General features: G+C 42.6%; 1 protein-coding gene across 8 annotated transcripts in view; it reads left to right on the top strand.

Moving 5' to 3' along the window:
- Positions 1-15,762, top strand: part of LOC147013184 (uncharacterized) — a 68,697-nt gene that overhangs the window by 37,531 nt on the left and 15,404 nt on the right. The window lies entirely within an intron of this gene.

The raw sequence follows: 15,762 nt of genomic DNA, 5'->3' as shown, positions 1-15,762 counted from the left end.
ACTAAAGATTAATATTGCATCATTTCAAGGTGCAAGGAGATAATTTTAAAATCGAACAATGTAAAAAACCTGCACCCACATTTTGCAGCTTATTGAATTGTTCGTTGAAACCAGCCTGCTGGGATAGGTACGATTCCACATACACGCAAGCCAGGTATGGGTTGAGGTATGGTATGGTATGGTATGGGTATATATATATATATATATACTCGACATACATGGGTTTATTCTTAAGTGAAGGTACTGCTTCCATTGGCTTGCTATTCATTAACATTTAGCCAAAATGCTGTAATAAATGAACAGGGAAAAATATGTTGGCACAACTATGAAAGACAAATTTATCTGTCCTATTACATGGCCTCATAGCCTCGGGACTCTTGCACATTGACTTATACATTGTGTGCATGCTAATACAAGTTACTTGTCAACTCTAGAGTCGACTAGTCCGATAAATCCGTCGTCCGTTCGACTAGTCCGATAAATCTGACGTGCTGTAGCTTTCTTTTATTATTCTCTTTTCTTCATTGTTTTCTACTGGCGCTACATGACGACAGTAGGAATAAAATAAATAAAAATGCAACAGAACATCAGATTTATCGGACTACTCGAGATAATTGTGTCGCAAGGTGTGTTCTGCACACAAGTTTTCATCGTATCCGGACAGCGAGAATGCTTCGTTTTATGCGCGGAGAGATACGGCCGATGACATGGGCTGGCCTTGCTTGCGATTCATTCGCCGCGGAACAACATGCCCACTGCGCTGCGCTGGTCACGTCACCTCACTAAAATATTTCTGATATCGAGCAGTATGCAAGTGGAATTTACATTATTGAATTACGAATAGGATTTAGTCTAACCAGTTGTTATTGCCAAGTCTTCCTTCGATGTCCTCCCGATCATCATGAACGCCGGGAATTTCATCGTCAGTTTCCTCTGCTTGTCCTGCTTCCGGCTCGAACCGCTAAGGCCGTATTCCATTTCCAGCTGCCTGAACTTCACCTCCCGCGACTACGTCATCCGACAATTCTCCATCTGATTCAGACCAAAATCCTTCATTTCTCTCACACTCACTGTCACTACCAGACAAATCAAAGTCCATGTCATCCATTATTCAAAACCAAATGTATGATTTTTTTTAAAGCAGACATGAACGAAGCGTTTGAGTCGACCAATCAAATGTGGAAACACACAGAAAGCCAATACAATCACGTTGACCACCAACCCGAGTAATTAACGTGCAGCCTTTGTTGATCTGGAGATGACGTCATGTGGGTTACGCGTCGTTCAGTAGATTTCGGCAGAATTTTTAGGGGCGTTCCCTAAGAGGTTTGTTTTTTTAATTTTACATTTTACAGAATGAGTATTCTGAAAAAACAGTCAGATCAGAAATCACGATGAAAAACTCCAAAAGCATATATATATATATATATATATATATATATATATATATATATATATATATATATATATATATATATATATATATATATATATATATATATATATATATATGCAATTTCAGTGAGCCTGGTGTTGGCGCAGTGGTTAGGGCAGCGGCTTGGGATCCAAGAGGTCCTGAGTTCAAGCCCTGTTGAGCCACTGAATTAATACACCAGGGGGTTGACTCAGCCTGTCATCCTTCCGAGGTCGGCGAAATGAGTACCAGTATACTGGGCCGGTGTATACCCCGGTTAAAAAATAGGTGTACCATATCCCTGTGTCGTAAGAGGCCACCAGGGTTGCGTCAGGAAGGGTATCCGGCGTAAAACATGTGCCAAATCACTATGCGGATCATACGGATGATCTGCTGTGGCGACCCCTAACGGGAGCAGCCGAAAGAAGAAGAATAAGAAGAAGATATGCAATTTCAGTACTTTTGAGTGTCATTGGACCTTTAATGGCATTTTCAGAGCCGTCAGGCTCTATATACACCACGCACCTAAACTCCGGGCGTCTCCGGATCTCCGGATGTTTCCGAGTGCGATTTATTAAATTTCCACACACCGTTAATAAAATGCTATGCAAACTCTTAACCTAAACCGATTTTCAAAATTTAAACAGCGGAATTGAGCTTAACAGCAATTCCAACTGCAACAAAAGTTCCTTTGGAATATAATTGAAATTCAGCATTGATCGATTCTGAAGACTGATGTTTATTTATTTATTGCTCTGCCTGTGTATCAGAGGTTTGTTTCTATTGCTCGTGGTTTGTTTCTTGTCCATTTCGTTTAATTACTTCCTGTTTTTTCACTTGTGTGTCTCAGCGGTTGCTTTGTGCGGTGTATTAGCCAAGTGCACACAACGTGTAGGTTCTGTGGATCGAAGGCTGCAGAGGAAGGCTGGAAGGGACGTTTGGCCTTTTTTTTACACTGCACTCTGTGTTCATGTTATTTTATTACGAGAGTACATTATAGAGGTAGTGAGACTGATCCATCCCTTTATCAGTGTTTACAACTCCAGCTGAAGTGTGAAGATGACCTTGAGTTAGAATGTGAGGACGTGCAGGCTGTTACGACCTAGCCCTTGGGTAGAGGGCTCAGGGTACCGCCGATTGCTCCAAAGGTCCTGATTGACGTTCTCGGGAGACCAATATGTACCACGTGTGCGATCGCACTGTATCAGCAATCAGATGGGACCGAGCGACGTAAACATCCTCATGCTGATGCTAATTCACACACACTATCGTATGCAAATCCAATTCGCATGTGAGGACGTGCACGTTTCAGCACATTCGTGATAAAGTATCCATTGTGTACAGTACACAAGCTCAGTGCAGCTTTTAAAATTGTTTTTATTTGAAGTTGTGGAGTCGTGTTTGTCCAATTCCTTGTGTAACCGAGTTGCGTGTGAGCTTTCTACTTAAAGAGAAACAGACAACGGTGAATTAGATTGCTGTGTTTATTACACTTATGGCTGCTTGCTCACCACACTCTGTGTTATTCTGGGTACTGCCACAATCCAATGAAACAGCTTAACCAGCACATCCCCATGTATAACCACAAGTTTGCCGAGCCAATACAGTGCCAACAAGTAATCATCCACAGAGGACAGTGGTATCGCCTGGATGGCACATCAGGCTGTAAGCCATCCTTAGCATGGAGGAATGATGTCTGAACCATACCAATCCACATAACCACAACAAACTGGATTCCTGGTGCGTACAAGTACTAGCAGTCACGATAGCGATTATCACTGACAAATCCCGACCAGCGTCTGGAGGTCGATGGTGTTACCAGGACCGTCAATCCCCTTAAAATTAAAGGCCAAAAAGCTTTGCTATGAATGGTCCGAGACCACAAGGAAACCCGAGAGAACTCTCCATCCGTGCGGTCGCATCAGTCTGCAGTCTAACTTCCGGAGACCACATGTACATTCCGAACTCTGGAAATCTTGACGACGAGCACCCAAACAAGATCCCTTGTCCAAAACCATGCACCAGAAGTCCAGACATATGCTCAACCATGCCCTCTGTGCCATGAGCAATTACAACATCTGACCCAAGGGGAAAACAGCCCCTCAAAATACGGACAACAACAACAATACGAGTCAAGTGCCCCCAAAATGACCAGGACTATTCCTCACTTGGCCACATATTCCCCAGCCTTGGACCTGCCATCCTCAGCATATAATACTATTTGCCGAATGACCTGGAATTGCAGAATGTAACAAGTTTGTGAGATTGCTGTGTCTGTACGCTTTCTGTTACTGTGACAATCACATCCTGGTGGGTGGACTAGTACTCGCCGGTTAAACGGGTTAATTCTTCCACTCAATCTCTACGTAGGGCTCATAATCCTTCGTCATTGCTTTTTCGGAAAGTGGAGTCTCAACAACTTGTGGATCATACTGCTGGGTCTTCCTTGAGATATGCATGGTTTGTCCATCCACTGGCTTCTCACAGACTTCAAGTTCAGTATGACTGACAACCTTCTGCGTTGCTGAGGTTCCATCAACTGGATCCACCACATGTGTGTCTCCCTTATGATCACTCGCTTTAACCTCTGGCTTGAAAGCATCTTGGATCTTTTGTCTCCCAGAACAATGGTTCTTGACAGAAACGCGCTGCCAAAATAGAATGTCTGAACTTCCAGCTTTCCGGTCATATTGCATCTTCCTCTTTTCATGATCCAGATCATGGTGCTCCTCAGGCTTTTGTTAAGCCTGTCTTAACTGCTCCTGATGACATTCAACCCAATTGTTTGTACTATCATTTTCATTTCGGCCTAAACCTAAACAAGCGTCCCGGCCAAACGTCAAGTAAAATGGGGCGTACCCCGTTGTTGAGAACTTTATTTCTTCGCGTGCAACTCCTTCGAAATTACGCATAAGAAACCAGGTGGCATCACCAGATTCCATGCTGAGAATAACCTTCTCTCACATCTTCAACCCAATCAAACACACTTTTTTCTGCTTTACCAAAAAACAATCTTAATTTCTTCCTGGAAGGTGCCTTTACATTAATAATTGGGGATGGAGCCTGTTGTACTGGCAGTGGCAGAACCATGCTGTCTTCCATATCCGAAGGTCTTGAAGTTGTGCTTCCAGCTCCCAACTCTTCTCCAGCCATCTTGGGTTCAACCACTGTCCTCTTACTCCAGTTCTGCCATCTTAAACAAAAAAACACAAAGTCTGTTAGTTATCCCACTTCTGACACCATGAAATGTAACCGAGTTATGTGTGAGCTCTCTACTGAAAAGAAAAACAGACAGTGATGAATTGGATTGCTGTTGTGGTGGAAAACTCAAAGCCTCAATCAAGTTCCACCAGTCACAGTGAGAGTTGAATCATTTAATAACACATGCACATGGAGGAGATAATCAATTCAACATGATATCTCTCTGGCTTGATGTTTTAACCAGTTTCTTATGTAGCGTAGAGTAAATAAAATAGGGGGTGGTCTGCTCACGTGCAAGCGAGTTGACCAACTCCAGATGATCACATTGTGATGAAAGTCGAACGACTTTTTTGAGGATGTGATATTGCCTTCGGGGTAAACAACAGATGTGTTATCCAGTCAAGACTCTTTGTTTCAGCATATCGAAGCAAATTCCTATGGTTTGTCCTTGAGCCCTTTCATGCTGTCAGACATTTGCATTGATTCACAGCCCTCCCCCTCCACGACTCTTGCATAATGCATGCTTCATAACAATGCCCTGTATTCCAGAAACCTTGATGTTGTGCGATAATATCATGTGATCTGTCGTGGAAATTTTGGATATCAATAAATCAGAAAACACTTCTTAGTCCATTTATGATAGTTTATTGAATAATACACACGTGTGGAGGGAGTGCCTGTTGTAAAATCTCCAAGCGCTAACTATAGGCAGATTACTACTAAGTTATATATTACTAAAAAGGTGTGGTCTATACCAGAAGCATCATTTCCAAGAAAACTAATCCATCCATCCATTGGAACCATACTCTGTGCATCCAACCATACGTTAGTGCTGCCGAAGCAGACTCCTTGGCTATTGGACACAATCCTGGACGGGTCGCCACTCCGACACAGTATACCAGCAAGCTGGCACTCATTTTGCAAATCTCAGAAAGATAACAGGCAGAGTCAACCCCACCTGGTATTAATTCAACAGGAGACTCGGCGTCAGAACGAATCTAATTGTGGGGAGGGGGCATTAGGGTAAACGTGAAGGTGGGGGGGGGCACAAACTGCCGTTCGAGAACTCAATATATGAGGTAAATGCTTGATAATAAGAGTTTGCCATCAACAACCAGCACACCAACCCAGTTCCAATTTAAAAACATGCTGCAGTCTCTTGCACACGCACACGCACACGCACACGCACGCACACACCACTGTGCACCCACACTGCACAAAATATAGCCTACGTGTAAGCCACCTCTTTATCTCTTGTTCTCTTTTTGTTTTTATTTCATTTCGTTTTGCGAAAAGGTTATCACTATAAAAATGATAAATATAAATTAATTAATAAAACGCAACGTTTGGCACCAAAGGCTTGGCCTATGGGTGGGTGAGGAGGGCACAATAGCTCATTTGGGGGGGGGCATGACCCGCGAATGCCCCCTCATGACGCTGACCCTGTTCAACAGCCAAGTGGGGTTTGAACTCAGGATCATAGGATCCCAAGTCCACCACCCCAACCATTGAGCTTACACCATGCATAATTAATCAATGTCAAACTACAAAGAGCTTTGGAAAGCAAAAATTAATTGAAACAGAAAGGAAAAACGGCTCCATTTCTAGCCAGGTGTGCCCTGAGGCAGGATGTGTGAGTGTGAGATCACGGCCTCTGGTCAGGATATGTGTGAGAAAGTGTAGCACTTTGTTCAAACATATAAGATAAAGGCATGCAACATTTGCCAAAAGTCCTTGACCACTGTGGACAATTCTTTGTTGAAGCATTTCTTAGCATTATTTATTAAATCCACTCAGGCACACAAGTTTAACTTTACTTCATTTTCCACAGATCCCTTAAGTTTTACTCCCTTACAAATTGTTATTCAGCATATTATCTGCATTCATGAATTAGAATTAAGTATTCTCATGCCTCACTGGTGCCGAGCAAAGGCAGCTGCCTTCAGACAGGGTTTTATTTAATTTAACTTCCCAACCAAGTGGAATAAAGAAAAGATTATATTTGTTGCACAGTAATTTAGAACACTATATCTACCGATTGTAAAACAACCATCAGGATGTGATGATCTATTATACTGGGCAACAAAAAAAAAACTTTTCATCTGCTACTAAGGGAAATGCAGGTGTTCTTGACTAAATCTGGTCCTCTAATTTCAAATCTGTAGTTAGAATTTAGCCAGCATGTCAGGTTTTCAAAATATGTATATGTATTAATGATACACAGCATGCTATATTAGATACTTTATTATTGCAGATCGCCACATTGTACATCTAATATCAGTGCTTAGTAATTGCTTTCACATCAAATTTAGATAACAATGATTGATCTCCGTGTGTAATGTGTCGTAAACAAACCAAGAACATAAACGAGTTGCAGAAAATGAAATTAAAACATTACAACATGGTAATCTTACGAAGGGTGTAAACTTGATCGGGAAATCTGCCCCATTGTGAGTGATTCAGAAACGACACTTAAAGTTTACACTCTTCCTTTCAATATAGTCAGTGTTGGCACTGTTCAGACATGTTCAGAAGTGTATGAGACACTTGCTCTAGTGTTTATGTGTGAAATTGGTCTCCTGTTGTAGGAACCAGCAGTAATCACCCATAATGTTTCGGTTGAACCAGCCTTGATACATAGTTTTCATGAACGAAATGTCTTGGTGGAACCTTTCACCATGCTCATCGCTTACCTCACCCAGATTAGATGGGAAGAAATCAAGATGAGGATGCAAGAAGTGCATTTCAAGAGACATCCTACAGCCCATTCGCTGATGAGCCTTTAGCATGTTGTCCACTAATTCCGCATACTGTTCAGCTCTATGGTTCCCAAGAAAGTTCTGCACAACCAACACAAATGCTTCCCATGCTGCAAACTCAAGTGGGTTCAGTTTATTTTTGAACCTGGAGTCACACATCAGTTCTTGGATCTGGAGCCCGGATTACTGCATAAGTACCTCCTTTTTCAGGCAGCAATAAGTCTAAGGCCATGCGGTTTTGTAATGCCATTGTACTGAAAGCAACCATTACAGCTGTAACATCATCTAGGTCTAGGCTATCCGTGGTATCAGCAAGTTTCTCCAGTGAGTCTGCCATAAGGGCAAATTCTGAAATGGTCTTCCCCATTCCATACCATGGCCACATTATCATGAAGCTTTCTTCTCGCTTAAAAATATGTCGTCTCTTTCGATGAGGATTTTCAAAGGGCGGCTGAGTAGTCAAGCTCATGTTAGGCATTACATATCCCAACTAACAAGATCCTGTCCAATTTAATGGAAGCTAAGAGTATGCCCTGTATCCACAGATGTAATATATACCATTCAATGCTACTTCTTCTTTAAAAGGATGTCTCATTTTCTCAACTACACCCCTTTCTGATTCAGAAATCCCTTTAATATTTAAGGGTTGGAGCCATCCTACTTCTATGCAACATTGACAAGTGGAGTTTCCCATTGCAACAGCCTTAGGAGTTCCTTCGTCGACTGTTGGGTATTTTTTAATCAACCAGATAAATGAATCGTTTAGTTTTACCCATAATTTCAAAGTGGGAAGGTCTTTTCCGAATGCTAAAGGAAGGGTAATACCCATGTGCAAAATTGGTGCAATTATATCCACTTTTTCCCCATTTCTCTTCAATGTCTTGAGATATTTTTTATCATTTGCCTCTTGGTTACTTGTATGCCCGACATAATCAACTATAGTTTTTCTAAATATTCCACAGTGATCGCGGCCCTGCAAAGGCCATACCGCTAAAGAAATCCCTGTTTTTCATGAGTGTGGTATATATTGTCGTGGATCCAGGGTTTGAGGCCTGTCACGACGGAGAGCACTTGGGTCCCTCCCGAATGCCCGGTTCTGGGGCCGCTGGGTACAGATAACTCCGTGCACCAGCAGGTTGCTAGGCAACCACGAACGCCAAATGGCACGGCCAATCAGGGCAGGATTACACTACTTTGCGTGATGCCTTACCTGTGGACGGCTGGCTAATTGGTGTCATGTGCCCTCAGCGCACACTTGGATGACTGCCGAGCATTGCAGTGAGTGTGTGCTGGCTAACAAAGCAAATTATTGGGGTACAACTTCCCGGCTAACTATACTTGTTCACTGTCAGCCAAATATAGGAAAAGACAACCGATATAGATTGCAAATCACACAAACAATTATTACAAACACACAAGCAAACACTCATTTAAAAGCAAGTATTTATAAGCAAGAAAGCAAAAAGGAACATAAGAGCAGATTAAACCACAACACGTATTCTTATTCCATCTTACTTGCACGAAATACTTGGCCATCATTCACTAAGGGGTGAAGAATAAAACTAGGTCTTAAAAATAAGATAAAAGGAAAGCAGTCTTTCCTTCTTTTCCTCACCTTACAAAGCCCGAATATACAAGAGAATGCAGAGGAAAATGGACGGAGAAGATGGGCAGTGGCGACGTGAAGCAATGCAGACACGCAGCTGCGTCCCTGAGATGCTCAGACCCAGTAGGCAAGTCCTCTCCAGCATTCCAGATATTCGAACTGGATGTGCAACTTTCCCTCTGCCTCAGTTTTTTCCTCCTCAAGCCCCTGTCGATGAGGTGCCGCCGTTCACACTCCTTGTCCTTGGTGACTGACAGCATCAATAAGGCAGGATGACACTCGTGGAAGGAGTGTTCTTTTTCCAAGAAAGCTCAACACCAACTGCTCGTGAAACCTTCCTTCCTTTACCCTCACACGCTTTTATTCCTTCCCTCACGAGCCTTCTCAGTATTTTAGTCCTCTGCTCATGCAATCCTGTCCCGTTCGCTTCTGCTTCATCAGACTTCTATGTCTACTTTCTGCTTTCTGCATTTTGCTTCTCTCAGCCTTTCTGCTTTCTGATCCGTCTGCTCAGGAGCACTTTTCATCCCTGTTCACCCACACCTGTCCCTCCGTTTCTGCCTTTCTGCTTTTTCTTCACATCAGCTTTCTTCCCTCCTCCCACAAGCCTCCCCCCTTCCCTCCCATTGGTCCACATGGGGTTGTAGATGCAATTTCTCCAACAATTAGCATAATGGGTTTGAGGATGATAAAACAAATCAATGGAAAATGTACTCATATGATATGATTTTATATGCTTAAACATGTATCTATTAACATAAATATATCTTGGCCTTGTATGGAAGGAACACCAGACTGGTAAAGCTGTGATGGGCTGGTTGAACTCCCAGTGAGACAGATTCAGATTTCCTATTATTTGAAGAAAATGTTCAAGGATCTCATGACATGATAAAATGAAGCACCAGCAAGCTGGATAGGGAATATGATTTTCAGTACAACTGGAATGTGGTTCTAAGGAAAGTCCAGATGTATTCACTAAGCTCTAAATTGCTTCAAGATAGTTTCTTGAAGATAGTATCTTATAGTATAGATAGTATCAAAGTCTGTTAGAGGCAAACTGACTTTTGACCGACATACTATCAAAATTTATCATAATACCCAAAAGAGTTGTGTTTGACGTCATTCTATCATTCTGTGCGTCATTCCGTGCCGAGAGAGAACGTACACATATGGGTTTGAAATATATGCCACAATTCTATAACCAAATCAAGCTGGCGGCTGCACGAAGGTTGAAGATGAGCTCCACCTGGGAATACCAAGACCAGACAAACTTGTGCCAGCGCTTGAAAATGACCGTTTTTACAGCCATTTTTCCCTGCTGTGCAGGGGTTTGGCTTTTTGTGAGGCAATGTTTTATGGCCGGATGCCCTTCCTGACGCCAACCCTGGTCGCCTCTTACGACACACAGGGATATGGTACACCTATTCTAACCGGGGCATACACCGGGACCAGTACACTGGCACTCATTTCGCCGATCTCGGCGAAAGCTTGGCTTGAAAATGATAAACAAAAAAAAACTGTCGTAATGAACACTATAGAAGAACTAAGATTCTCCATGTATTTCAGAGATCTGGAGAAAATCAGTATTCAGATCACTCCATATGCATATGAGTGTTGGTCTGTACTTGTTTATGGTGCTTGTTAAATAAATGTTAAATTGTACAGATGACTAAGAAATTTCTTTGACAGGGTTGACTCAGCCTGTCATCCAGAGATCAGTGAAATGAGTACCAGTGTACTGGTAGAGGGGCACAGCATCAGTGGCATATCTGCGCTTCCAAGAAATGATAGCTACCCGCCAGCCAAGCTGCCTTACGGAAGAACAGATTGGTCCGCAGCCGATGAAGGTGTGTGTGTGTGTGTGTGTGTGTGTGACGTCACTTGTGGAAATTGCCACGCCATTCTGAGAGAACTTTCAACGAATCCCCAGCCCCGCTCTCTTCGCACCCAAAGCCACAACTTGAGCCCCCTTCCTGCACGTGCAAAACGCCCACTCGCATTGTTCCGCACTGTACCACGCCTGCGAGAAGCACCGCACCCCTCAAGCCCCAACGAGCACCAAGCACCATGAACATGCACGTGACAGCACCCAATGGGTTACTAAACAATGCGTGGATGGAGGACAGCCAAACGACCGTGGGATTGAAGGTAAGACCGATGAGGTGAAGGAGGGACTGTTGAAAGGATGTTTGATGGAGGGGAGATTATTGGTGGACCGTTGAAACGGGCCGATGGGCTAAAAGAGGGAAGATTGAAGGTAGCAGAGGGATTGAACAGAATGAAGAAAGATTGAAAGTAACAAAGGGGTAGGGGGATAGACATTACAGTGGAAAAATACAGCCTTGCCAATGCATGCCCCCCGAAAAGCCCTTTGACAAGGGACCAAGGACTATCTATACAAAGACTGATGAAATGATGAAACGGAAGACCAAGAAGGAACATGAAGAAGTAAAGAGCAAAGATGGAGTCATCAGGAGGAACCTGGATAGGATTCGAGTTTAAGCTGCTACTCCACTACCCTCAAACCCATCCAGGCGCAACTGATCCTCAAGTCACCTACGTGTTCATGTTTCCTCTCCCCCTGGGGTAATTTTTCCAAAACCGTAACAATATGTACATTCCCATAAACTACTTGTGTTTTTTTCCGGTCTGCATAATCATCTGACATTGCCAAGTAAACGTTCTGACCCCTTTGTCTCTCATTTTTTCTGACAACCCGTGGATCATTGTTAACTGGTGCCTGTGTTAGTTGTCTTTCCCTTATCCTAATATCCTTATAAAGTGCTTCCCTCTTGCGTCTATTGCCATGAGGGTGATGCATACAATGGGTAATGTGATGAGTGGGTGCAGGTGTGTGGAAATCATGTTCTTGATGAATATATCCACAAGAATTAGTATGTGTGACATGTCCTGGCTCTACTGGCCATGGGAGCACCCCCATCTCTAATTAACCTTCATCATTCCATTTTTCATCTGTTTTACTTTGTGTTGCATATGGGACGTAGATACAAATCCAGTAACTACTTTTGTTATTTACTCCTGGCATATTGTAGCGAGATGGCTAAGCATGTATTAATTCCATGTCAATTAACTCTGTGCAAGCCATCTGGATGCAAATGTGCTCTCCTCTAAGCAGCTAATTGTAATGCCTTTACATCTACATTTATGTGGCTGGGAAGTATGATTGACAACAATGATGCATGTGTGTGAATGTGAAGCATTCATGCCATTGGTGTGCATCACAGTGCTTGCAATAGCTCATAGATCTGCATGCTTCTCACTTGATTTAAAACTCACAGTACAACTTGGCAACATAATTAAAACAAAGAGCATAGCACCGCATGTGGTGAAAAACAAGACCCGATCAAGTGTGAGATGACGGTCCATGGCCCTTCTTGCACTGAGAGGAATGGATTCATGCTGCCCGGCCCTTCTCCGCTGTGTGGGCGGCCAGTAAAACCTAATGAGGTCCCGTCTTCCCCGGCTGGAGTGCGCAACAATCAGCAATAGCCGGCTCCGGCAATGCTTTCTCACCTGGGAACAGAAGCTTTGACAACACGGTTTAAAATAATACAAAATGCAAACATGGTCATCTACCTGGTCGATATCCACTTCTTTATAGTAAATAGAGCTGAAAATGTCAACTTCATTGGTCTTCCCATTATAATCTCATGTGGGGATAAGCCGTTTTCGGGTAGTTGTTGATCTCATCTTATATATTATTTCCGAGTTTGTAGTTTCGTGTCGCGCTCTCTTCGACTTTGTTCTGCGCTCGAATAACGTGATATTCGGCTTACATTATCTCAAAGACCATATGAGGTGCATGGTACAAAAAAAGTAAATAAAATGGTTCTGAAACAGTGAAATCGTATTCCACTTACTGTATTAAAGTAAAATTACTACTGATACTCTGCATCAGTTCCTTTCTCAAACACACCCACCCCAACATGTCGCGCAGAGTGCGGGTTATGCTCGTTACCATTAAAGCTTCAGGTAAGGCATCTGGCCATTTTAAACCTGTCTGGCTGCAAATTTTTCTTTCCCAGTTTATTATTATTTTTTAGAATCCCATTAGAAAACACATCTGCTACTATTAGGATGTACTCATACCCACAACATTTTGGCATCTGCACAAAATCAGTTTGAATAATGGATCCATGGGTGGAGGGTGTGCCACTGGAACCATCTGAGGTCTTTTCCCAGGATTATGTTCTTGACAAATTTGTCACATCCTTCGATATTGTTCTGCAATTGGGTTAAATCCTGGGCATCCCATTGCTTCATAATAGAGGAACATGTCCCTTCCCCCCTTTGCTCGTATGGCCAACAGCATGCGCCAGACGAGCAAGCGATATCATCACAAAAATTATGTCACCAACCTTTCCTATTACCATTCGGAATTGTTCCATCCATCAACATTTAAAACCTCTTCGCTGTCCATCTTTTAAAAAGGAAAACCCACTTCCCTTGCCTTTGCCACAGCAAAACATTGCACATTCCATCCAATTTACTCTGACCATCGAAACACTTGCCTAAACCCACTTTAAATGAGAAGGGCACTCGGTGGAGCGCATACCTCCGCCATGCAATGACTGATCCATGAAAACATATCAGGCTCAATACATTTTTGAAATATGCCACATATCGTTTTTGGCCCTATCGATAGTAAAGAATCACTTAAAAAATTAAATAACTCTCGTATCCAGATCCGGATTCGGATCTTCACCGAAATCGAATCAATTTGTCCTTGTCACACACTCAACCTGTCCACCAAGTTTTGTCCAAATCTATCTACAACTTTTTGAGATATCCTGCATACAGACAGACAGAGGTGAAAACATAACCTCCTTCCACCTTCGGTGGCAGAGGTAATAAAATCCATTCCTTGATCAAAATAAACATGCAGTGTACATAAAAATTCATTGGATTTCCATTCCAGGAACTAAGATGAAATAATTTGGACGTAAAAACCAAACAAATTGACCGACTTTTGTGACCTGTCCATGTGCATAAAGGTCACCGTTGTGTGACATTGGCAGGTAGAATTTGAATCAAAGCGGTTATTCAAATGTGAATTTGGATGCACAAAAATCGCTGAAATATTATTCCACATTTGTGCGTACGTTAATGCAGAATGCGCTTATTGTCAATTACTTGCCAATCTCCAACCACCTTCTGCAAACATAAAAGTTTTATATCTGAGAAAAACCTGAAGTCCCTGAAATCAAACACACTGTGGAGCAATGCAGCAGGTCCCCCAGCAGGTGTGTATTCAATATGTTGTATTTCTTTTTATATACAACTAGAATCACATTGGACTACTAATCGCTTGCCTAGCTTTGTGCCAAACACCTTGCGATTCCCCACCGAATAGGGTTCATCTGGCGGAACCTGCGTATCATTAATTTTACATGGTGCTGGCGATTTAACTTGCCTACTGCTTGCGAATAACACCGTGGGATCCCCATAGTTACTACCGCCGTTTACCCGCGTTTCTGTGAAGTCTTCACTTTGACATTCAGAGCACTAGGCAGTAATCACATCGCATCCACACTCACTCACTGGCCATCGCGATGCTCTGTTTTAATTAAACAGTTGGAATCCCCAACATCCACAAACTCATGTCACCAGATGGGACATCCACCCAACGTCCATCTGAGGGACGAACACACACACCACCGATGCCTTGTATTGCCTGTTAAAATAACGGCACAAGCAATGATGTCCATCTATACACCATGCATGCAAATTTGTGGGTGCAGAATGACACTTTTCTTTTCCTGTGTGCAACAATGGCTACGTAATTACCTCCGCTACCAAAAGGCAGAGAAAGGTTACGCCACCACCCCTGCTTGGCCGTCTGTCTGCGATCATTGGACCCACGTCTAGCCCGATTTTCCACAGCCAAAGCAACGTGTGGTGAGCGTTCGAGAGAAGAGGAGGTTTGAGATTATTTATCAAGGTCTATATAATACATTACCTCCACCTGGTCCAATAAATTCTTTTTTTCTGGTATCTGTTTCAACACTACGTATTATCATCTCTGTTCGTGCCGGGTGCACCTTTGTTCCCGTGGAAAAATTTTCATTTCGCTGCTCGTGCTCCAGTGATTTATCGGTCACGGAGCGTTTACACCCCAGTCCCTTCGCATTTGTAACACAATCGTCTGTAATTATCATTCATATACTTAGCACAAGTTCCATTCTCAAGCTTGTATAATTCACAATACACTTTTGACACACACATGTACACACCGAAACGTCGAACACAAACTATTCTTTAAAACATTCAGTATATTGACAATAAAACATCCAGAGCATTGACCGTATATCTCCATATACAACAGAACGTGGTACACGAAACCATTTTATCAACACATAAAACATCCAACCGGTGGGACTCCAACCCACGTTGTCACAATGCAAAACTGTTTCACAATGAGCAGGCAGAATGAACAAACACACAAATTAAAAAAAGACTTCATTCCACAAACATCCTGAACACATAATCATTTCCTTTATTTAGATTTTCGAGTCTTTCCTTATCAAAGGTTCCATCTGTCAGAATGCTAAGTGCATTCATTTTTTGTCCATTTTTGTTTTTTGTCCATTTGTCCAGGTCTCTTCCAGATTCTGGTCCGCATTTGTCAAACATATATCGGCTACAAGTTCCCTTCTCCGGTATTTCTAACCATAGTGGTCTTCCTTGTTTATTTCCCATTCTTTCCAAGGATCCCAGAGCCTTACAACGCTAAGTACCCAAACACTAGTTAACACCCTCAG

Source organism: Eptatretus burgeri, chromosome 14 (genome assembly GCF_056783735.1).
Source record: "Eptatretus burgeri isolate ZD-2024b chromosome 14, Ebu_testis_v1, whole genome shotgun sequence".
Lineage (NCBI taxonomy): Eukaryota > Metazoa > Chordata > Myxini > Myxiniformes > Myxinidae > Eptatretus > Eptatretus burgeri.
The sequence above is the reverse complement of the archived record's forward strand: the minus strand, read 5'-3'. Positions and strand labels throughout refer to the sequence as shown.